The 25,380-nt window shown below is 50.6% G+C and overlaps 1 protein-coding gene and 1 long non-coding RNA gene across 6 annotated transcripts in view; one reads left to right on the top strand and one right to left on the bottom strand.

Moving 5' to 3' along the window:
- The window catches only part of Sorcs2 (sortilin-related VPS10 domain containing receptor 2), a 368,293-nt gene that overhangs the window by 292,940 nt on the left and 49,973 nt on the right, over positions 1–25,380 (bottom strand). The gene's annotated exons all lie outside the window — the stretch shown is intronic.
- LOC134481778 (uncharacterized) lies at positions 4,495–6,089 on the top strand. The gene is made up of 2 exons (XR_010057580.1): positions 4,495–5,001; positions 5,189–6,089. It is a non-coding gene; the product is annotated as an uncharacterized LOC134481778 (long non-coding RNA).

Raw genomic sequence — 25,380 nt, 5'->3', positions numbered from 1 at the left:
CAGATCCAAAATGCTGGCCTGTGTCCAGCATCATGGGGGACATGTCTGTTGTCCTAGCCAGGGCAGCTGCCCATCAACCCTACAGAAAGCAAGCAGTGAGTCTCACCTAGATCCCCAAGTGTTCATCCCTGTGTCCAGGGCTGTTAGGGACCACCTAATGAGGAAACACCATCTCAACTCACTGAATACCGAAAACAACTGCAGCAATCCTGACATATCTTAGAATAGCCACTCACTGGGAGTCTGGATCACAGAGACTGTGGAAAGGGGGGTGTCTGTGACATCAGGCCAAGGAAGGAATCAGTAGAGAAACAAAAGCGTGTGTGGTCAGAAAAACCTTCATCACCACACAGGTCCCAGACTCTGGAACAGGAAAAGCCAGAGAAGAAACTGAGCAGAGAACCCAGCATGGCTCTCTGGGTAGACCCATTTCCTGCTTCCTGCTTCCTGCTTCCTGCTTCCTGCTTCTTCCTCCTCCTTCTTCCTCGTTCCTCCTTCCTCCCTCCTCTTTCCTCCCTCCTCCTTCCTCCTTCTCTTCCTTCTTCCCTCTTTCTTCCTCCTTCTCTTCCTCCTTCCTCCTCCTCCTCCCTCTCCTCCTTCCTCCTTCTCTTCCTTCTTTCCTCTTCCTTCCTCTTCCCCTTCCTCTTTCCTCTTCCCCCTTCCTCTTCCTCCTTCTTCCTTCTCTTCCTCCTTCCTCCTCCCCCTTCCTCCTTCTCTTCCTCCTTCCTCCTCCCCCTTCCTCTTCCTCCATCCTCCACACAGTTTTCCATTTTTAATTAATGAGTGCCTCTGAAAAGCCATGCAGCATGCTGCCAGAGTTCATAGCAGGGCACGGGCTAGTGCCAGAGTCATCTCCATCACCTTCTGAAGGAAGGAAGTCGCAGTTCCTACCTGCCACCGTCACAGGACCTCATCCAACCCTCCCAGCTCCAGCAAGGCAAGCTGCATGTGACCAGGCAATAGGCAGATGTCAACAAAGACCCCAACCCTGGTTCTTATTATTCCCAATGCAGCCTAGCCCTCCTCTCCCTCCATGATGAACACATATTTGAGATCCAACAGCCAGGGAGCTATAAATCACCTAAACCAAATCACCTTCTCCTCCATGTGTCCTGCTGGTGGGAGGTGGATGTTCCCTCCCAGGCCAGCCAGACCCATGGGAGCACATTGACTATGGGCAATCTTGTCACTTCTCTTTGGTTAGCAAGTCTGGAGGGCACCCCTGTCTCAGGTCCTTAGATCTCCACAAGGCTCAGGCAGTGCCCTGACAGCAGCCTTGGGAGGGAAGGTGGATTCAAGCATGAGAGGGGAGGGGCATCAGCTCACTTCTCTCCCCAGGGATTGGAATGATCCCAGCACACACTTCAATTCCAAGAACCAGGATCGGGCCTCACTTCACCCCAACAAGACGGAACTGCTTCCCAAGTTCTCCCCCTGAGAAGTGTCTTCTGTCCCCAACCTCCTAACCCCCATCTCAGCCAGCCCGTACACCTGAGGGCTGTCTTCCCCACCCACCCTGTGCAGGCAGTCAAGGTGACTGGCATGAGTCACTGGAGTGGGAACAAGCTGTGATGTTCCTATGTTGTGACCTTGAGCAACCCATGGGACTCTCCTCTGCACCTTCCTCTGGGCTTTCTCTCCTCCAAGACAGAATTCATCGCTGGGCTCTGGTGAAAGTCACACAAAAACAGGGGCTGGTCATGCAAAAGACACGTCAACGGTCCTTGGCTGCCCTGCTCCACCTCACTCATTAAGATACTCCACAGGCTGGCCTCGGGACGCAGGTCTTAGCCAGCCCGCATGCCTCAAAAACATTCTTCCACCACTGGATAATCACAGGCCTAGATCTCCATACTGGAATTGGGTCCTGAAGCGCAGAGGCAAGATGGGCCACCGTCACAGACATACCAGGCAGAAACCAGGGATTTTTAAGTGGGGACAGACACCTGGCTTCACCTCTAGTTGTCAGTAGTCCCAGAAACCTGTCCTCACTCCTGAATCAGGCTTCAGTATCAGCTCATGGCTGGCCTCACAGCAGATTCTTCCACCACAGGGCTCCTACAGGTTCTCTAACCTGGTCCCCATCCTGCTGGATTTTGGTAAAATCCTCTCGCTGGCTGCACAGGCTTCGCACCCCATCTCCCTCACTTTCACTCGGCTCTAGCCTTCTTGTGTCCCGTCTGTCTCCACATTGAACCACCAAGGTCTCTCCCCTCAAGACCTCTGCACACACTGCATGCCCCCCACAAGGTGGGGTACTCCTTCAAATACCTCACTTCCTTAGTCCTCTCTGATTGGTCCCTTGGATCTCTTTTTCCCCTCCTCAGAGAGGCCTCCTTCAATCAAGTCAGAGTTCTCCTCCTGTCAAATCTTTAATTGCCTATAGGAATAGTTAAATAGCCATTTCTTAGTTCTCCTCTGACCATGCTGCTAGGGGCTTCTTCCTAGACCCTCACAGTCTCTCCGGTCCTGCTTGGAGTCCAGTCAGGCCCTGCCCGTATCTGTGCAATGACTGTGGGAACAAATATGCAATCAGTATGACAACGTCAAGGGCAGTCCTGCCATCCACATACAACATACACACACGTGCTACACATGTACAGACACCTCTGCAAACAGAGAGAGAGAGAGAGAGAGAGAGAGAGAGAGAGAGAGAGAGAGAGAGAGAATGCATCCCAGCAGACATAGCAGAAGCGAGTGCAGGGGGATGGCCTAAAGTGGCACTGGTCACAACAGGGATGAGAGCTAGTGCCTACAAAGCCACCAGCTTCCAGGTACCCATGGTATCTCTTCGCCCACCCCTGCTGTCCCATAACATGGTCCTAATTCCTCACTTCCTAGGTGTCAATGCTCAGAAAGTTGCACCTTCTTCCCGTCCCCCAATCTCCGCCACCATGATTGCCTTGTGTGCTTCTCTTCTGTGTGTCCTAATGGGGAAGTGAAGGCTGCAGGACGCAGAGGTCTCCAACAAAGGGGAGCCATCCGGCAGGTGGCATTACTACTCAAAAAAGCGTGGTCATGTGAGAACAAAGGGATTCATTGTTCTATGCTGCAAAGGTTTGCCCTGGCAGTGGACACTGCTGTCCTAATATACAATAGATCCCCAGTGACCCACACTCCCAGGGATGCCTTGCTCCTCTAAGCCTACCATGCAACAGCCATCACCAACTCCAGCTCTAACAACAGTGAGATACAGTGAAGACAAATGGAGAAACCGAGGCGCAAAGCAGGGGAGTGTCTCCCCGAGTTTCACATACCTTTTGTGTGCCATTCTCCTGAGCCCAGTCCCTCCACAGCCTGGATACTCTGCAAGACCATGTTCACAACATCAAATCAAGCATTGTATGATGGTTGGTTTTGTGTCAGTTTGACACAAGCTGGAGTCATAGGAGAGAAGGAAGCCTTGCTAGCCTCCATAAAATTGGGCTGTAGGCAAGCCGGTAAGCCATTTTCTTAGTTAGTGATTGATGTGGGAGAGCCCAGCCCACTGTGGGTGGGACCACTCCCAGGCTGGTGGTCTTGGCTTTTTGAAAAAGCAGGCTGAGGGGTTGGGGATTTAGCTCAGTGGTAGAGCGCTTGACTAGGAAGCGCAAGGCCCTGGGTTCGGTCCCCAGCTCCAAAAAAAAAAAAAAAAAGAACCAGAAAAAGCAGGCTGAGCAAGCCATGTGAGCAGCACCCCTCCATGGCCTCTACATCAGCTCCTGCCTCTAGGCTCCTGCCCTGCTCAAGTTCCCCAATGATGGGCTACAATGAGGAAGTGTAAACCAAATAAACCCTTTTCTCCCCAACTTGCCTTTGGTCTCGGACACAGGACTATTTCATAGATCAGAGGTTCAGGCTCTCACAAGAACATTACGGTTCAAAAGAAACCTGAAGATGACATCGACTTTCTTGCTGTCCCCCAGCTAGTGTGGGTGGCCCAGGTTCTTAAGGTTTCACCCATAGTCTTTCAAAGCAGCCATGAAAATACCACTAGCTTCCAGTTACCAAGCATGTACCCGCTGTACCCAAGACCACTCACATGCCACCAAGGCCTACGAAGTAGGTACAGGGATAGCTGTGAGCACAGCCAGGCTCCAAGATCCCCTGACAGCCCGATAGACCAGGCCAAGTGTGAGCTCAAAGCTCATTTGACTTCAAACTGTGTTCTAAGTGTTCCCTCTCAGCATGGGGCTGGAACTACCAGGATGAACCCTCTGCACAGTGGGATTAGAAGGTGCTGTTTGCCTCTTTCTGCACACCTCCCATCCTGCAGGGAAACACAGGATTGTACCTACAGAAGGACATCAGGCATTATAAATAATATCAGTGAGGGGCTAGGAGATGGTTTAATGGTTAAATACACTTATGCTGGACAAGCATAAAGACCTGAGTTAGACTCTCCAGTACCCATGTTAAAAAAAAAAAAAAAAAAAAAAAAAAAAGGCCTAGTCATGCCACCTGAAGCCACCCCCCAGCACTGTGGGGGACATAGAAAGGGGGACTTACACACACACACACACACACACACACACACACACACACACACACACACAGTCCCAGCCCTTAGAAGAGCCCATCCTCCTTCTAAGCAGCCGTGTTGCCTAGGTGAGGCAGGTAAAGACCCAGCCCCATTGCCCTCTCTATTTGGGATGTGCAAATAGCTCTTGTTTGTTCTCCCACGCTGCCTTCTGCAGCTCCGGCTTTTATCCTTGAAGTGCCGCTGATAAGAGAGTCTGGAAAATGCTAATACCGGAGGACCGTCCCTGCAGAGTTATAATGAAGAGCTTTACATAAATTGTGATATTTCACTCCTGTCCCGGGTCTGTGAGGGCTTTATTAACTGCAGCCCTGTCTCCTCGGCAGTGCCTGCCGATCCACACTGCTGACTTCAACGCATCCAATTCATCAGGCATTTATCACGTGCCTACTTGGTGTCCGGCACCGTTCCAGGCAGCGGGAGGCTTCATTCTGTCAATGAATATTTACTGAGCTTCCACTCGGTGCCAAGGAGACTGGCAGGTACATGAAACAGTGTGGTGAGCTCAGAGAGGTACACACTGGACAGGCTTGCAAAGGAGGAAGCCTCAAGCTCCTTCCTAGAGGGGAGGAGCAGGGTGTGCTGGTAAGGGGCCTATACCTGTGAAGACCCAGGGAGAGGGGACTTTACGGAGTCCCCAGGGTCCCTAATTATAACTGTTTTCCTTAGGAGAGAGACCTCTACATGTCATCTGTACATGAACAGACGGAACATTTTACTGTCAGTTCTACCCCATTGTCTCCCAATCTAACCTCGATGGCACCTCCAGACAGGAGGAATGAGTTGGTCAGTGAACTTTTGGATGTTACAGCAACATAGAAGACTAGAGGAAGGAAGATTCCAGAAGGAGGGAAGGCACCTATCTAAGCAACAGGATCGCAAGAAGAGCTCATGTGAGGCCCCTGTGATGAACAGAAACCCACCCTGCCCCTCTAACTCCCATGAGACAGTCAAGATGGGGGCTGGGAAAAGGCTGTGGGGTTTTTAATGAAGCTGTGACAGGAGGGACCATTCTGAAAGGACCGTGATCTCAGAAGAAGGGGAGAAGCACAGGCAGGCTGAGGCAGGTCCCCAGACTATAACTCTGCCACCATTGGTCTTTGACCACCAGCCTCGGGAAAGTGGGAACCACCTTGTCATTGATGAAGCCCCATCTGTGGCACTGTGCACATCAGCTGGGCACATGCGTGCAGCCCGCAGCCCTCACTCCCCTCTGTCCCACTGTGAGACCCCAGCATGCCGGAGTGCACAGAAGGCTCAAACGCTCATGGCCCAGCTGGCCTGTCTTTGGAGCTCATCTTGAGGCCTCGGCAGATGACAGGCCAATTCCCAGGGGTTTCCACAGATTAGCCATTCATTAGTCCCACGCCTTTGAGTCTTTCAGCACTGTAGAGCCCCCAAGATAATCTCTGAAACCATCAGATGAGGCCCACAGCAGGGACTGTTTGCCATAAAGACCCCACTGTCACGGTCCAGCTTAGTGTCCCCAACAACTAGCCTCCTCCCCACCAGATCCACAGAGGTGACTACAGGGACTGCTTCCGCTCATTAAAATATTTTTTCCTCCAAACAAGGAAGCATTTTTTAAATATTCTTTTAAGAAATTATTTAGTTTTATTATATGTGCCTTGGTGTTTTGGCTACGATGTATGTCTCTGGGAAGGTGCTGGATCCCCTGGAGCTGGCAATTCAGACAGTTGTGAGCTGCCAGGTAGGTGCTGGGAACAGAACTCAGGACCTCTGGAAGAGCAGCCAGTGCTCTTAACCACTGAGCCATCTCTCTAGCCCAAAAAATATTTTTAAGGTAGCAGAAACAGCAGCCTTTCCTTCCAAGAGCAAATTTGTTATGCCCTCTGCTCTTTTAATCATTCGGCAAGACCACAAATCCAAGCCACCTCCAATGCTGGCTCCTCACCCCCAAATTACCAGCAAGCTACCATCTTCCCTCTTGGTGTCAACATCAGTACCATCTTGGGGGGGGGGGGCTGCACACGTGTGTGCAAGTGTGGGTGCATGAATAGGGAGGTCAAAGGTCCACCATGGGCTTTCATGCCTCACAAGCTGTCTACCTTGTTTTTTGAGGCAGGGTCTCTCATTGGTTTGAAACTCACTAATAAGGCTAGGCTGGCTGACCAGTGAGCCCCAGGGATCCCCCTGCCTCTGTTTCTCCACATGCACTGGCATACCCTGGGTCAAGCTCAGGTCAGGCCTTACACTTGCAAAACAATGTCGTTACCTACTGAACACATTCACTGTAGTATCTTTTTAAAAGGTTTTTTTTTAAGACAAAGTATTATCTTTAAACTTATAAATTTGTAATACTGGGATCTCTCCAGAGGAGTGTGGGACATAACCACCTACCCACGACTGAATGACAAGGGTATGACCGAGAGTTCTGTATCTGCCATCCTTCCCCTGTCTGCTGGAAACCAGATGGAGCAAAGGTCACTCACTGTCTCTGGCCTTCTCCTGGAGTACACAGCTCCAAGTTTCAGAGCCTGTCACTCAGACAGCCTCACCCAGACAGTAACTGGTCCCTGCTGCAGTCTGAGCAGCCACTGTGCACTCAACTCCAGCAAGCCTCAGACCCACTTGGATGCCTGTCAGTCATCAAGATCTCATGGTCTGGGCCTCAGATCTACAACCAGAGCCATTGCCTCTGCCCAACACACCCTGTTTCTCCTCACCTGAATAAAGGTTCTCCTCTTCTATCTGCTTACTCCAAGGGGAGCCCGAGTCCACTACCAAGCAAGGAATGAGACACACACACACACACACACACACACACACACACACACACACGGAAGCCCAAGTACTGCACTTCATCGGCATGGGCAAAAAAGCCAGCAGAGGACACCGCCCCATCTAGCACAGGACCTAGAGAGGAGCGGCTCTTGAGCCCAGCCCCAGACTTCCAGTGCTCCAGCAGGTGCAGTCAAGGTCCCCCTCATTCGTGTCATTTTCCTGTGGAGCGCAGTCAGTCCACCCCATCTCATGAATGAGGACCCTGAGGCTCTCCTGGAGACCCACTGGGGAGTCTGGGACACGACTTAAAATCACACTGAGTGCTCCTGGCTGCAAGTGAGACCTTATTGCTGAAGACACGTGCTCACACTTTGACCATAGGGCATGAGAAATCAGGGTGGTTCTGACCAGAAAACTTTCTCCCTGCTGGCTAGCTTTCATTGTGTGGGAGGGTGGTCGTGTGAGCACTGTATGGGTAGGTGGTAGGCATATCCCAAAAAGACAGGCAAGAGGGCAGAAGAAGGAAAGGCAAGACGCAGGGACTCTAGAACCCTGAGACCCACCCCTGGCTTCCATCAAGGTGGAGCCAGTCTCTCACTCCCTTACTAGCCTCTCAGTGTAGGTGTGAAAATGGTCTAGGTCTGTGGCCAGGAAACAAACTTGCCTGGTGGCCTGGCATGACTGGCAGAGGCAGGAAGGACCTGCTGAGAGAAAGTGAACTCAGAGCTTGTGAAGTCAACTGCTGGATGAAGCAGACACCCAACTCTCAAAGGCAGGGTATCGGGGCCTCCCAAAGAGTTGCCCGCTTGCCGCAGCGCACTCAGAGAGACTGGGAATGTTTGCCAAAAGATAATGAGTTGCCTTGGCAACAGTGGCCAGATGGCGGGAATGGGGTGTGCTATGGAGAGTGACCCAGAGCTCTGATTCCACAGAGAGGCTGACGGGGGAAAGCCGAGGCCCTCTTGTGCTGAAGATTTTATCAACGTGTTGTCTTTTATGTGGCTGGGCTTCAAAAATGCGGGGCTTCTGAATGGTTTGCATTCTGCCCAGCGACCTGTGCGGCAGGGCCGCCATGCACATCACTAATGAAGCTCTCAGAACAGCCTCCCGGGAGATGGAGGAAGAGCTTTAATTATTGCTTCCTCCTTGACTCTTACCTAAGGCCCTGGTCAGACACCCGTGAGGCAGTTAGGGCCCAAGAGCCCGGGCAGGATCATGCTGGGCTGCAGAGCAAGCACAGTCACAGAAACTGGGCGCAGTTCATCTGGGAAAGAAAGGCAGGGAGTCTGAAGTTCAGTTTCAGTTTTTGGGGGTGGGGGGTCTAGCTGGAATGGTCTCCCATCAGAGATTACACATTCAGCCGAAGGGTCTGCTCTACAGCATGGTGAATTAACAGGCTGGGCTGAGCAGACCAGACATTTCTTCCCAATTCTGTTTTCATCTTGTCCTATTAACTAACTGTAGATACAAATGTCACTCACAGGTTTCGAGTATTCAAAATGCTTCCTGCTCTAGGAATAAGCCAGCTCTGTGGGTGGTCTCTTTCAGCATCCACGCCCTCCCATATGCCTCCCTGGCTGCTAAGACTTTGCAGAGACTGGGCCCTCTGGAGCGGAGAAAACCATGACCTTGAACTGGGGACTTGGTTTCTGCAGACACCTACGAAGTAGGTTCTGGACTAAGCCCTCAAACTGCTATGAAGCAGGCTCCAGGACTAAGCCCTCAAACTGCATTGGCAACACTGTAACAGCTGAGTGAATCAGACCATGCTCATCCCAGGGATCTATGGGTGGCCCTGCAGCCTTCAATTACCACTGGAGTCCGGGCGCTACTGAGCGACTGCTCACTTTTATCTATGCATAATTCCCTTTTTGCTTTGGCTGCTAGGAAGCTCTCAGATCAGTGGCTGGACTTCAACATGTCATGCACTGGGCCTGTCCCCACCAGTGTGGTCTGGTTCTTCATTCCCATGTTTGCTTTATCGATACTGTCTCACAGGCTTTGTAAAGTTTTCTTGAGGGTTGGGGATTTAGCTCAGTGGTAGAGCGCTTGCCTAGCAAGGGCAAGGCCCTGGGTTCGGTCCCCAGCTCTGAAGGGGAAAAAAAAAAAGTAAAGTTTTCTTGATTCTTTTTTAATGTGATGGGGGAAAGATTCGTTCACACAACAGCCAGTCTACACTGTCAGGGCCCCTGTTGCCAGGATCAGAACCAAAGCTGAGAGTTCAAATCTGCCTGAAGATGTGAGCATCAATGGAGAAGGGAGAGGGAGGAAGGAGAGAGGTAGACACTGAGTGAGAAGGAGAAGCCAGGTGTAGGCTTCAGGGGAGTGAAGGTCTGGTGAGGAAGCTATGGCTGGGGTGGGAAGAACCTGTAGAGATTATAAAACTGGACCTCGAGAATGACAAGATAGTCACCCCCAGCTGGAGCTGGGGTGACAGCTCACCCTGTCTGCGGATGAGGAGGCATCAAGGGATGAGGGCCCGGCGCTCCCCACAAAATCAAAGGATGCTGTCGTAACTCTTCCCAGCTCAGGACCCCAGCAGCACTCCAGATGTGAGTCCTGCACCCTATTAAACAGTGAGACTCCCATGCACAGTTCCCTAACAGTTGAGACTCTAGCGGGGGGTCCCAGGATGGAAGGAGTCAAACAGGAGTGTGCTTGGCTCACACAGAGAGCTAAGTGCCTTCCAATAACAGGCAAGACCCTCCTTGTATGGGGAGCTCCTCCTCCCAGAACCAGGGTATTGCCTGGCACTCCATGTGCTCCAAACCTAGTGGGCAGAAAACTACCTGGAGAGGCAAGATCAAGCATGGGTTACAGGAACCCAGACTTTTGGTGTAAAGTGTTTGCTCTGCTGAAGAGAAGGGAGGGAAAGAGGGAGGGATGGAAGGAAGGAAGGAGGAAGGGAAGGAGGGAGGGAGGGAGGGAGGGAAGGAGGGAAGGAGGGAAGGAGGGAGGGAGGAAGGGAAAGGACAAAGGGAGGAACTAAAGGAGAGAGGGAGAACAGATATAGGTGTCAGTTCCTGGCCAGAAGCACAGTAAACGTCACAGTGTCCCACCCCAAAATTCCCTAGCTTCACCGCTTGAAAGTGTCCGCCACTGTTATCTCAGAGAGCACGATGCCTTACTTTGCTTACAATGCTGATCACTTAGCCCTGTAGGTTTCTAGGCTATGGGAGACCAGAAGAAACTTAAAGCAGCAAGCAAGCAGCAGCAGGAAGTGACACCAAGAAGTATGGCAACATCACTGTACACAGAAAGAGGTCAGTAAATAGCACCAGAGGTGACTCCAGGCGGTATGAGACCCCTGGCACTGTCTAAGTAGCCCCTGACATGGTCCTGTTGCCCCTGACAACCAGATAATTCCAGCAACTGGCCAGAGCCCAGCGCGTGCCTGGCATGTGATGGGCACTGGGTGACTGAGCAAACAGTTGACTGCTAGGTTTTGTTTGCATGCATTTGGTAGGGAAGCTCGCCAGGATCAAACCCATCTGCAGCATCCCTTATCCTTATGGCTGTTCTCACGCATCGAATGATGACTTCAAGTTAGGGAGAAATTAACGATCATATCTGCTGCTATTCGTTTCTAGGACACCGGCTGGATTCCAGGGACATTGTCCACCAAATGCTTACAAACTGCTGGTCTCCCTCTCTTTTCCGGAAGAACAAACAAGCTCTTGAGATCAACTCTCTAGATTCTAGACTCCAGAACACACTTGGCCATGACGAACCTGTCCCCTTGTCCCCCAGAAAATTGCACCATTCGTTTTGCGAAGGCTCTCATCAAAAATGAGAATTTAACGTAATGTGCCTGCACTTGTAGATATCAGAGGGCCAGGCCTAGCAGTGCACACCTGAAATCCCAAGAGTTAGGAGGGCAAGAGACAAGAGGATGGTTGTAAGTTTGTGCCTGTGTTACAGAGCAAGACCTGGCTTAAAAAAAATAAGTCTTCAGACAGCAGAGACAGTGTATCAGGAAGGCAGGAGAGGGTGACAGTCCACGAGAGGGAATGGAATTGAGTTAAGGAAATCTAGGTCAATGGGGAAGCCACTCCTAGTCAGAAATCAAGTGAGTGATGCCAAGCACGGCCTGCTCTACCCAGAGCAGATGTGCAGAGGGCACTGTCAGATCTTGGCTCCATGTCAGATGCCCAACACCATCCCCTCGCTGACCTCCATTACCATAATAAGCTCACTCCCAACACAAGTGCTCAGAACACTATCGTGTCTCATTTTTCTGAGTAGCTGGAGAACGAAGGCCCACTCCTGAGCTCTGTGAGCAGAAGGATGTGTAGGGTTCTGAAGACCAGGGTCCTGCCAGCGGTATAGTTTTCAAAGGAAGGAGTCAGTTTCACTGAGTAACTTCAAATCCACAAGCCCTTTGATAAACTGCCACCTGGCCCTGCCTGGCCCCGGCAGAAAAGTGTCCTAGGAACACTGGGATCAGCTGGTATGAAGGAGCGGTTTCCTCGGAGAATGGTCTATACCCCCACTCCAACATCATCTCCATTGTTGGCTTCTGAGATTCCTGGGGACACTGCTTTGCTTCCCAACTTGGCACAGATTTCTGGTTCTGCCATGGGCGCTGTAGCTCATGATCAGGAAAAGGGGAGGGAAGCTTTGTTGGAAGCCCCCTTCTTCATGTACGTAAACCCCATTCACTAGGACCCATCCTAATAAGTGTGTCACCAGAATGTGATATTCATGAAGGACAACCCATTGCTCAGTCTCAGGCCATCGGCTCATAGATATGGCGGGGAATCTTGTCAGGCTGTAGGTGGCACTCCCAGAGGAAGGTTGGGGCTGTGGAAGGTGATAAACAGGGGACCTCATAATTCAGACCTCCCACTGGGGCTCTCAGACTCCGACTTCTTTGACAAAGAAGCTGCATTAATTATCCCATAGCAGCAGCTGATAGAAATGGAGGTAGAAACGAGATGAACGAGACTGGGTCCTACAACAAAACTGTGCCATCTCCTCTCCACCCAGGACAACCTCTGCTCTTCTGCTCTTCGGTGCTTTCCCTAGGCACTGATGCACCGTGAACAAAATCACAACCAGACAGAACGTGTGGGTCCTCTCCGCCCTTGTTAAAGGTAACACTTACTGCGAAGAGTGCAAGAATGGGCCTGTCGTCTCCACACTAGGAAGATGGAGGCAAGACGATCGTTAGTTCAGGGGCAACCTGGGAAGGGAGGGCATTCATCGTTAATGTCCCCTCGTGTGCTCTTCTCTCACACTGGAATGACAAGGAGCAGGTTCCCACGAGGCCCCTGGCACAGGAAGGCTCACTCCAGCACTAGGTCCCATCTTTATACCCCTTTCCCTTGCCCAACAACTCCTTCCTTGCCGGTTTGATCCCTGTGTAGTTTAGAGACTTTCAGATGAGAGATACCCACACGCCCCTCTTTGTCACTGGTGTGATTCCACACACTTTGAATTCCTCTTGTTCCCTCACATCTGCCAATGTGTGCGTGGATGGTCTCTGCAACCTCCCACTGCTACTCTCCTGTCAGGGCCACAGAGTCTTGAACCCTTGATGGAGACTCTTAAAGCTGCCTCAACCAAGGTCACCATCCCCCTTCCTCATCCTCTGGCTCCCAGCACTACTGCCCTGCTTTGTGTTGCAGCAGCATCAAAGGTGCCATGTTGGATCCCCTCCCTTCTTCCTCTCTTTAGTGGAGCGACATCTACATGGGCTCACGTGTGTGACATTCAAAAAAACATCCAGCTCTCCTCACCACCTATTCCCAGAGGCTCAGAAGGTAGCCACCCACACAGACATGCATCCTTTAGGATAGAGGCAGCAGCAGCAGCCAGCACACCTAGTTCTCTGACCCCAGAGTTTAAAAGAGATTGTTAAAGTCACAGTCTGGGGCCAAGACCCCAGTTATGCCCACTCTGTTCTGGAAGCTTCTGGCTCGAGACTCACCCCACATGTTGGCCTTGAGTCTCCATGTCTGGGTCTCCCCTCTCCCATTCCCAGAATCAGCCCTCCTGTGCCACAGGGGAAGCAGTCCTCCAGCAGTAATGCTGAGGGGGAAGATGGGTAAGCAACCTGACTCTTCAGGTAAAACAGCACCAGTGATTGGTCCCCATTGTCTCCCTGAGTCTCTACGTCTCTACAGGCCCTGAACTCCAGCTACCTGCTGGCTGGACACTGGACACTGGGCTAGATGGCCATCTACTTCACTCATGCCGTCAGCCAAATCCATGCCTCACCTGGGGTCTGCTCTGGTGACAAGACCACCATAGGACCACAGAAAGGACTATTTTGTGAGGGGTCCTGAGGCTGACAGAAGGCTGAGTGGAGGAAGAAGCCTCCGATGTGGTGCTCCCCTCCTACCTCCCTCAACTGTTCACTGAGAGTCCTCCCCGAGTTCACATTATACATTTACATCTGCTTTGCATCCTCCTAAATATTCATAAGGGATGCCGGGAATCTCATCAGAAGCTGGCAGCCAGATGTGATTTAAAAGGCAAAGCCCCCTCCACGCCCTGAAAATACACCTCCTAGCAGCCAGTAAAGGCAGAGTAGGGGTGCCGATCACCTCAACCCTGGGAAGGCTCCATCTAGGGCTCTCCACTGAACCCCAATCCTGCTGCATTAGCTCAGGGCTCACTGGGTGGAGATTTCCAGCTCTCAGGGTGGGTAGAAATGGTTAGAGAGAAGGGTCTTGGAGAGCCCTGGCCACAGTAGAAACTGGAGCGGAAGCGCTCTGGAATACTCTGGAAACTTTTGCAGGCTTCTACTCGAGGGTACATTCCTCCCCGCCTCAGCGGGAGTTCAGCTTTTGCCTGAAGCATAGAATCTGATTGCCATTATCCCAGGCTGGGGGCCCCAGATGGCATGACTTCTCGAAGCGTCTATCAGCTGGAAGTCCTAAGCTCCATCTCAGGGCCAGCTCTCCGCAAACACACAGAGGTTTGGCCTCCACGGTGGCCTCTGCGAACAGGAGCCGAGCTCCCCCCACCCCCAGGCTCTCCATAATGTAAACTACAAACTGTGCACATTTACAAAGAAGCCGCCTGCCTGGCGGTGTCTGCATGGCCCATTATTCTCATAGACAATTGATTCTTGGACCTGCGTTGTTTTCCCGTTTTATCATCTCTGAAGTGAGAACATGCTTTTTAATCAATGCCAGTTCTCAATGGCAGACACATAAAGGTGGTTTTGGGGGTACATCTGGGGGTCGGATGAAATCCAGTCTTTGGAAGTCAAAAGCTGCAAGGCAAGACCATACCTCTTTTATTGCTGGCCTCCGTCCTCGCCTACCCATGACACACTTGTCACTGTAGCTGGTAATGAGAGCAGAGGCCTTTTAAACGGGCATCAGTGGCTAGGATGAAGGACCTATCCAAGTTTCCTAGGATAACAGGGCCCATCCAAAGTTACCTAGAATTACTTCCATGCTCCTCAAAGGCTCCCCTAGCCTGTGCACATGTATTCACACACACACACACACACACACACACACACACACACACACACACACACACACTGCCACTTCCATCCCTAGAAGCACCAAAGTAGAAGAAGATACTCTCTCTGATCTACACACACATTAATTAACCAATTAATTAATTAATTAATTAAAATATAAGTTTATAAGTTGAAAGAACACCAGAGATCTCCCTGCTGCCTCTATGCTGAGCTGGACCAGGTTTAAACACCCAGAGTCCGCCCCCACCCCTGGGCCCATGCTGCAACCTTGGCCTAGCTAGGATCTACCACTCCCTTGTCCCACAACTCCTATCCCCTTCCCCATCCCTGCACACTGTACTTTCTTAGCTCCTCCCACCCAGGACACTTCCAAGACCGGAGGCCACTCACTTGTGTACTTGTCATCTGTTCAGATCCTATCACTTGCCAAAGCCTGAGCCCAATCCAGGGGAGACCACAGCAAACAAGGCCTCGCCCTTTGAGGCATGAACTCGGAGAGGAGCCATGGACAGAGGCTGGACTAGGTACCTAGTGTCCCACTGGGAATAACTATCTTGAGCAAACACTATCAGGAAGATGTATGTGAAGAGGCCTGGCTGTCAACACTAGAGAGTTGCCAGAGGACGTCCTTGAGGAGACGACATCATAGACATGAAGGAGATAAGGAGAGAAGGCATTGAGACTGTTTAAGAAAGGACATTGCCTGGCCCAAGAAACAGCAAGTGACCAGGCCAAGGCCAGATGGTGCCCCATTGGCTTATGAAGAGTAGAGGCCAATGAGGGTAGGAGAGAAACAGGAAAAGAGATCAAAAGATACAGGAACTCAATCCTTAGAGCCTTAAGACTCCCTGACTTTTCTCTGAGAGGATGGCAAAGTGGTAGATGTGCTCAGAGCAGAGAAGCAATGTCCCCAAAGCAGAGCAGGGGCAGTGCTGGGTGGAAATATATCCATAAGACACCAACTGGAGTCATGGAGATGTCCCAACCCTTCAGAAAGATCTGTCCTTCACTTCTCTATGGATGAGCCAACCACCTAGCAAGGATGGATGCACGGATGCATGGAAGGATACATGAATTGATGCATGGATGGATGGATGGATGGATGGATGGATGCATGGATGCATGGATGCATGGATGCATGGATGCATGGATGGATGCATGGATGCATGGATGGGTGGATGCATGGATGCATGGATGATGCCAGAGAACACAGAAGTTACCACTATCCCTTTGGTCCACCCCTATGTCTAGAAGGGAGACTGCTGAGTCCTTGAGCTTCTCCTCTAGGTACTCAGGGCTAAAACCCAGAAACAGAACCTCCTTCCTTGACGTCCTCCCAGTTGTGAGGCCCCTCTGCTCATGTTACATCTGGTAGGCGCTAGCTGAAGCAAAAGGGAACTATTTTGGTCCTCACCTCCTTGACAGTGGCTTCAAGGGAACTGAGGCTTTGGGAAGATTCCTTTGCCAGTGAAACGGCACATTTTAATTTTAGGTTACGTGTTCTAAGCCACAATTTTCTCAGCAACTATTAGTTTCCATACGTGTCTTTAAAAATACCCAACTCCAGGAGATGGAGGTGGAACCCTAGCTGAGGGGGTGGGCTGCCCCCATTTGGAACAGGGCAGAGTCATGCCCACACTTGAGAGGACCACAGGCCACACTGTGGTCACATGTGTTTCTGGCATGCACACACATGTTCAAAGCTTCTATGGCCTGCACTTAAGTCCTGCTGGTAGGTGGAGTCCCTGAGAATGGCAAAAATCTGGGTGTGATTTAAAAGCACACTAGTCTCTAGGGCTGAGAACAGGGCCGTACACACAGGGCCTGAGAACCATGAACACATTTTTTCCTCACAACTCTGGAGTCCAGAGTCTCAACTCAGGATCACTGGTAGAAGCCATGGTAGAACAAACTGTAATCATAGCACTCAGGAGGAGGAGGCAGGGGGATTATGACTTGGGCTTCGTGAGATTATTCCTCAAAGAAAAGGAGGAGAGAGTAGAGGGGAGAAGGAGGAAGAAGGGAAGAAGGAAAAGGAAGAGGAGGAAGAGGTAGAGAGAATCAAGGGACACACATGACTGTCTGTAGAACAAAGGCCTCAGGCCTTCACGGCTTCAACCATTTCCTCAGCCTTTGGTTCACTTGGGATTGGAGACCTGTGCTCTGGTCTCCAGCCTAGCCCGCCTTTCCCACCCCCCCACAGCACCTCTCAGCCCCACCCTCCTCTACCATTGGCCATTTTCCTGTCTCACCCACTCAAGATCTTGCTAATTCAGAGCCCCAGACACCCCAGTCTTGCCATGACACTGGGAGGTCAGCTCCACTAGGTAACAGTCCTCAGAGCTCTTCCAAGTCAAGACTAGGACCCAGGAGAAGAAGACACCAGTGACATCGACTTTGAATCTGCTGCCATAGCCCTCTCCATCTCCTCCCTCAGCCCCTCCTCCAGCTTTAGACACCTCCTCCCTTCCCCCACTTTGCCTCACCCTAGTCTTGAGTCATTGCCCCTTACCAGCCTATCTTTGAACATCTTTGAACAGCAACACCATTACAAGAGCCTTGAGATACACTTTTAGCTACCTCCTCCTGGAAGCCTTCCCTGATTCTTCCCCACTTGTGGTGGTTTGAATATGCTTGACACAGAAGTGGCACTAATAGGAGGTGTGGCCTTGTTGGAGTAGGTGTGGCCTTGTTGGACTAGGTGTGGCCTTGTTGGAGGAAGTGTGTCACCATGTGGGTGGGCGTTGAGACCCTCCTCCTAGCTACCTGAGAGACAGTCCTCCTCTAGATGCTGTTGGATCAAGATGTAGAACTCACAGCTCTCTCTCCAGCACCATGTCTGCCTAGATGCTGCTATATTTCCTGCCTTGTTGCTAACAGACTGAACCTCTGAACCTGTAAGCCAGCCTCAATTAAGTGTTGCCCTTTATAAGAGTTGCTTTGGTCATGATGTATCTTCACAGTAATGGAAACCCTAACTAAGACACCATCCCACCGCCAGAATGAGTTGGCACCTCCATTATGTTCCCTCTAAGCTTCCTCACTCACAGGAGCACTCTGTCTCAACAGGTCACTGCCACCTCTAACCAAGATGACACCTAGCACTGGCAGATCCTCACACAGATAAGCAGAAGTCTATCTGTCTTCTTCCTGTCCAGACACTCCGCCTCAATCAACTCACCTGTGACTTACAACTAAGTTCAGGTCATCAAAGATAAGGATGAATTTCAGCCCACTGTAGGCATCACCATTCCCTAAGCACAGAGAGCTGAGTTGTTTAAGAATGAAGAAGTCAAGTTGAGAGCAAGCAAACAAGCATCCGTGCATTTGTCCCTCACTGCTATTTACTGGGTATGTAATGTGACTAGCTGTTTGCCTTGACTTCCCACAAAGACGGGCTATAATCTGAAATGATGAAATAAATTCAATGTTCCACTATACATAAAAAAGAAAAGACAAAGATGAATGGACGTCATTGGCATAAGAATGGATAACAAAAACTGTGATATATACACAATAGAATTTTTTGGTCAGCCATAGCAAGGTAAGATGATATGTCATTTACAGAAAAATGCATTATCCCAGTTGTTGGGATGAGAAATCACCAAGCTAAGTGTAATTAGGCAGACCCAGACAGAAAGCATTACACATGGAGAGCCTAGGTACTATATACACATGTGTGTGCATGTACACGAGGCATGGAAAGAGACCTGTAGAAGGGGGATGGGGAGGATGGTGGGGCTGTGGTCAAACTGCACCATGCATGATCAGAATGACATGAGGAAACCTGTCACTCCGTGAATGAACACACACTAACAAAGTTATGCTTTAAAAAAGAAGATAAAGTTCTTCAAACTGCGAGCCAGGGCCCACAGAGGGTTTGCAAGGGCTTAACCCTGCATCTATTTTCTCCTGTATTCTTCCCCCACCGGTGCTTCAACTCCAGTGAGATGGACTAACCAACCCCAGTCCTCTGGGCTCTGGGCTACACCTGAGAGGAGAAGAGCAATAGGAGGCATCTCGTCCCAGCTTCAGGGGTACCAGTTGTATGAGCCTCTTGTCTGCCAGTCTTAAGTAGGTAGGAGAGGGGGGACTCCGGATGAAGCTGGCCCTGAAGATAGATAGATAGATAGATAGATAGATAGATAGATAGATAGATAGATAGATAGATAGATAGATATCTTCACGCATTTATGAATTTTAACACTCTGCTTCTAGGAATAAGGGAAGGGGTACCAAAGGATCCAGCAGTCCAATAACAGCAATGGCTTTTTAAGGCATCAAGAAAGGAAAATCCAAAACCTCCCTGTTTCTCACAGACCCCCGCCTTGCAGCCTGGACAGACATTTCCCGGCTGAAGTGAGGCACACAAAAGCAGCTTCTGTGGATATTTGTTGAAAGCCCTTCAGCTGCTGTGTGGGACATCAGAGACCATCAGGCCCTAGGGTGTCACGGAACAGGACCCTGCTCCATCATCACAAACCTGCCTGCTGGGCCTCCTTCCCTCAGATCTCTGGAACTCCCTTCAGCCGGCCAAGGTGCACAGGTCCTGGGACTGTCCCATTCTTTCTCTGCAGCAAGGGATGCCCCTGCTTACTAGTACTAGGAAACAACTTGGAAGACCCCAGATGGCTTCTCCAGGGAAGAGTCTGCTAGCCCCATCCCTGAACCCCACAGCTTCCCTGGCTTCCTGTAATCTTAGCATGTGATTCATATAGTTATCTTTTTCTGTTTGTCTGCCCCCAACTACCTGGGAGCTTCTGAGAGACAGGGACATGGCGACCTTAGGACCCTGCTAGGCCTGGTATATACTAATTCTTAAGGATGTGGGAGAATTAGTGAGTAAGTGAAGGAAGGAAAGAAGGAAGGAGTGAGTAAGTAAGGGAGAAAAGGGAAGGAAGGAAGGAAGGAAGGAAGGAAGGAAGGAAGGAAGGAAGGAAGGAAGGAAGGGTGAGTGACTGAATTGGTACAAGAGGCACTCCACCAGGTTGTTGACACCATGGCCAACAGCAGGAAGGGCACAGGCCCAGGCAGCCCCAGCAGGCTCCAGGACAGCCTGACATGAGCACCTAGTGAGGCCTTGAGCACCGGCCCTCACCTCAGGGACCCACAGAGTACACTGTGGAGTCTTACCAGCCCCACAACTACAGTACAGAAGAGACCTTGACCCTCATAGGAGTCATAGGTACCTAGAAGCCAGGTTGGCAGAAACTATGGGTTTAGGGGAAAGCAGAGGCCAGGAGAGGCTCCATGGTCAAAGACAGGAGCTCAAGCCAGGAAGGCGACAGTGAACTGGAAAAATTGTTAGCCCTGTGCCGTTGTCACACACAGGAGCTGACCAGACCAGACAATGGCTTCTTCATGTAGACAAGTAATCCCCACACTGATGGCATACCAGGGCCTGGCACCAGAACCCCAGGAGCTCTGGGACAAGATCCTTCCTTTGTCCAGGTGAGGACACAGGAACAAGCAGCAGAAGTTCTGTCCTACCCCGTCACGACGCTTCCTTTCTCTAGTAACCACACTGCAGGACTCCCAGCCATCACCAGTAATCTCTAATGTAGTAGGTGGGTCCCTATGCAGTCACAGACCCCTCCTGCTCCCCCACTTCCTTCCCTCTCTCAAACTGGGTTATTTTGCCCAATTTCCCAAATGAATAAATCATGGTTTGGTGAGTGCCACATGACATCCCAGGTGTCTGGTTCCAGACGCCTGTATGGCACGATGTGGTCTCCTGGGAGCAGTAGAAAAATGCCAAGCTTTGGGAGGAATGCCTGAGAACAAGCCAGGGAAAGACGTCATTAGAAGCTAGAACTCACCAGACATGAGTAAGTCTCATGCTGGCTACCCACCACAGCAGGGAGCTCCCAGGAAGTTCCTACTGTGGCCTAAGGCCACAAGACCAATTTCTTCAGGCATAGTTGGGCAAGGACAAGCAATACCCCAAATTCTGGCTGGCTGGCTCGTAAGACTCAGAACACATAGCCAGGAAGCCCTCACTGAGGAGGGTCATAGAAGTCACTTCCACAGTGGATGAAGGAGCCACTGGTTTGGTGATGGGTGGGTAGATAAATGATGGATGGATAGATAGATGGATAGAAGGACACATGGATGGTTAGATGATGGATAGGTGAATGGATGAGTGGTGAATAGGTAGTCAAAGGAATGAAATGGTGGATATGGGTGTATGGTAAACACATGGATGAATGGGTGGATGGTGATGAATAGGTGGGTAGATTAAGGATAGATGAACGATAAAAGGTAGGTGAGTGGGTGAATGGACAGGTGCACATTCTTACACCTAGAACCAATCAGAAGAGAGATGTGGTAGTGACATCCTTACCCAACTATGTCTGGAGATGGTGAAGGGGTGGGGGTTTTGGCCTTAGGACACAGCAGATAGGTAGGTAGATAAATGATAGATAGATAGATAGATAGATAGATAGATAGATAGATAGATAGATAGATAGATAGATAGATTATAGATGCATGCAAACATATGTACATACATACAAATACATAGACATGGATACATAGATAAGTGATTGATAGATGACTGATAGGTGAGTAAGTAGATAGATGACAGATGATACATAGCAGATAGAAAGATGATGATCTATACATAGATACATAGATGACAGATGATAGATTGACAGATAAATTGATGGGTGATTGGTAGATAGATAGATAGATAGATAGATAGATAGATAGATAGATAGATAGATAAATGAATAGAATGGAGATGAATAGACTGAGAGATGATTGGCAGATGGATAGATGAGTGTATGACAAGCAGGAAGAGGGAGGGAGGGCAGACAACACCACAGCTTCCATTGCTACTGTTTGTCCAGGAAGCTGCATGGATTCAAAAGCAAGATGAGAATCCAGAGGGCCTCTTGGAGGAGGCAGCCTGTGAGATGCTCCCAGAAGGCTGTGCACAGGCTGGCTTGGTGGAGCAGATGGAGATGTCTGGCCCTGGATTTGTACTGATTCTCTTAGAGTTTGCATCACCTATTACTGCTTTGCTAACGCCATTTCTATGAAGCTAATTTTCTTATATGCACCTCCTTTCCAAGAACCCCCATATCTTGCCCAAATCTATTTTGTATACACGTAAAATGTATTTATCAATGTTGTTCTTTTTGCTGGAATGAAATGCAAATTACATTTCATACATAATGCAAATCCCCCAAATCCGCACAAATCAGACAGAAGCATCTTCGGTCTGTGCTCACAGACAGCTTTTCAAAGCCAGAAGACAGAGATGGGTGCCCAAAGACCCTGAGAGAACCTTGGGACCTCGTGTGTGTCTTCTGACACCTTCTCTGCCTCCAGGGAATACACTAATGCCAAGGCCGGTTCAAGGGTGTTTTCCTTCCTTTATTAATGCTCTGCCCTAGGTCTCCAGCAGTGTTCGGCCGAGTGTTCAGCCAAGCCTCACTCCTTATCCGCTGTAATTGAATAAGCAATTGCCTCTTCTTTAATAACTGAGTTTATTAAATGCAGAATATATACTGCTGATCACTCAAGGAACTAATTTGCAAGTCTGAGCTTTTGAGAGATTGTTTAAAGAAAGATCCATATGTTTCATAAACCCAGGGTGAGGCGGGGCACAAGGAGAGGAAATAAATTTCCATGGCGTGATTTGCGCTGCATGAGCGCAACCTCAGTGTCTCAGTCCTGCAGGGTATCCTTGGCAAAAACAAACATTTACTCAAGAAGCCACACAGTCTGCCTGTCCCAATAGCTAAGTATGGCACACTTATGACCATCATGGTGTCCCCTAGGGGCTGCCTGGGAAACCCACCTCCCCCTAAGCTCACCACAGGGGTGTCACTAGCTCCCCTGTACCCCCTCCATTGGAATGTAAGGCCTGCCCATAAAAATTAGCCTTCAAAAACAGAGTAGACACCAGCCAGCTACATAAAGGGACAGAATGCTGCGGCTCAACCTAGTGCAGCCCATCATAGCACCAGCACTGGTAGATGGATCCAGGCAGGCATAGTAAGACAGTGTCCCATATGTGACTGCAGATAGATGCTCAGGGAGCCTGTGAGCAGGTGACTTGGGGAATGCTGTGTTAATGTTAGTAAGTGTGTTCAATTGCAGGACTCATCGGAGCCTTTGAAGGCTGCTGTGCAAACTGACGCGCTCCCTAGCTGTGTGCATCTCCTTCTCCCCAGATCCATCAAGAGGCTGAAGATTCGCCTCCAGAGAGATCCGGGCAGGCTTCTGGGCGGCTGGAAGGCTTATCTCACCAGCCTGGAGGGAACAGAAGCTAAGCCGGGTTGGGGGTTTAGGGGGGTGAGCTCTAGAGCTTGACGGAAGGATCTAGAAACTGACTCTGGACTTTGGATTCTTTGCAAGTGGGATGGCTCCACAGACTACCTATTGGGGCTGAATCCAGTCAGGGAGTCCATATCCCCACAGCAGTTGGCATACCCTGAGTCACCCTGAATGAGTAAAGGTGATGTGAATAACTCTGCCACCAGGCTTCTCTAACGGAGGACACTGGACGCACTGCGCCACCCCCAACACTACAAGAGGGCCACCTCCACACCCTCCTGGGGTCATAGCACTCGGGATAATAAGCTCAGGGCTGAACATCATAGAGCCCTTGTCAGAGCTGAGTGTGGGAGAGGGAGAAGGAGAGGGAGAAAAAGCTATGGAGTTCAGAGGCTGCTCAATCCTGGGGCCTTCCAGGGGCTGCACCCAGAGAAAGCAGGCCTGGGAGGTCTTGGCCACTGGGTTCTCACTGCCCCCTTAGGGGCACATGACAGGAGAATATCTGTCTTGAGAAGTCTAGGCTGCTGTCCTTTAAGATGTTGGCCAGACAAGTGACCTTGCTGCTACCCAGGGCATGTGGCTTCTGAGGCTGGGTGTTTGTGTCCCCAGGCAGAGACTCTCAGACCTCAGTGGGTTTAGCTTCTCTGTGTATGTATAGGTGGCAACACACCGCCCTGATTAATTTAGAGTCCCATGTTGGTGGCAGAAGGACCCAAATAGATATAGAATAGGGATAGAATTCATCGACTCTCCCATCCACTCAGTCATCCGTCTCTCCACCCACCTATGCATTCTTCAGTCATTCCCTCACAAACACCTGCTCAAACCCGCTGGGTGGGGCCGAGGAGGAAGCTATGAGGTCATGGTGTGATCCCACAGCTCTTTCCCCTCACATCCTCTTCTGAGCTCCCTTGGCCACCAGGAATTTGCACCCGTGATGCAAATCACTCCCAACACTGCTCGTTGAGTGGCAGCCCAAGTCTTGTCACCATGGCTCTACTGATACCCACATCACACAAAAATGCTGGAAAGAAGTAGCTGGGGCCAGCACCCTCGCTTGGCCAGTGAGAGCCAAGGCCCATGTGGAGCCCGAGCTGCAAGTTGCCAATGCTGATCAGAGGGCAAGCCCACCAGGTGAGCCACAGCTGGGACTGTGCCAGCATGGGGACCATCTGCAAGGCTGTTCCAAGGGAGGCCTTGCCAGTTCACCTATCTCCCTGTGGTTACTCATTCCAAGGCCTTGTCTGCTTGCTGGAGAGGTGCACAACACACATCGATGGCTACTATGAATTCCCTGGACTCAAAACTTGGCTCAGACATCTCTAGAAGGGATTGGCAACTAACACTGGATCAGTACTTGAGTAGAACCCACCCAGACGACACTCAGAGTTGGCCTTAGCCTCCCTTCAGAACTGCTCTTCAAGGTCACCACAGTGACCTTGGGACCCAGCTGTGGTGCAAGCTTCAGCAATGTGCCTAGGCTCAACCTAAGCTGTGATACCAAGAACTGTCTTGCCTGAGCCCTGACCTAGGTAAGGGCGTTCTGGCTATGTCTAGGGAGGAAGGGGGCTGGAGACGGTATAAATGTCCTTCAGTGGGGGAGGCTGTGATGTCCCTCCCCATCAAGCTGGGACATACAGGGAAGACACCAGGGATCCCTCAGCAGCAAGCACAATCCTAACTCTGTCACGTCAGGACCTGCTTTGATGATGGGCTAAGATCATCCCTTTCTCAGCCAGCCCTCCTCACATGACAGGAAATTAGGGACACAGACCACACTTAAGGAACAGAGTTCCATCCCATCCCTGAGGACAGGGCTCCACATCGGTATGGGGGCTTATCCTGAACCTTACTCCCAGGATACCAGGCCCCATGAGCATCTATTCACTGTACACTACTGAAGGACGAGTTACCCACCATGGCTTCTGATGACAGGTATAGTTCTGACTGGAGAAGGTCAGCCTGCAGGAAGCCAGGTCCTCAACAGAAGAATCACTTGAACCCCAAGAGGAAGACCCCAACCTCTCTTCCTGGCTTCCCACAGTCCTTTGCTATGGCCAGCCTCAACCTTATTCTTCTCAGAAATGGACCCTGATACCCACCCCCTATTTGTCCTGAGGCTTCCAACTCTTGCACCCTTTCAGACACCTCTGTATCATCATTCCCTGGGATGTGAGGTGTACAGTAAGGGAGCCTCCCACAACCACATCCTTGGTAAAGGGGCCTCTCTCCCCACATCCCCGAAGGCTGCCTCTTCCTGGTCCTCACTGCCCATGAGTATCCCCACTATGTCTGAAGCAGAAGCTTTAGGAACTTAACCTACCTCACCCCCAATTTCAAGCTAGAGGCCATATTCCACATCCAGTTCAGCTTGAACCCCTGTCTT

The sequence above is a fragment of the Rattus norvegicus genome, chromosome 14, assembly GCF_036323735.1.
Source record: "Rattus norvegicus strain BN/NHsdMcwi chromosome 14, GRCr8, whole genome shotgun sequence".
In the NCBI taxonomy this organism is placed as follows: Eukaryota; Metazoa; Chordata; class Mammalia; order Rodentia; family Muridae; genus Rattus; species Rattus norvegicus.
The sequence above is the reverse complement of the archived record's forward strand: the minus strand, read 5'-3'. Positions and strand labels throughout refer to the sequence as shown.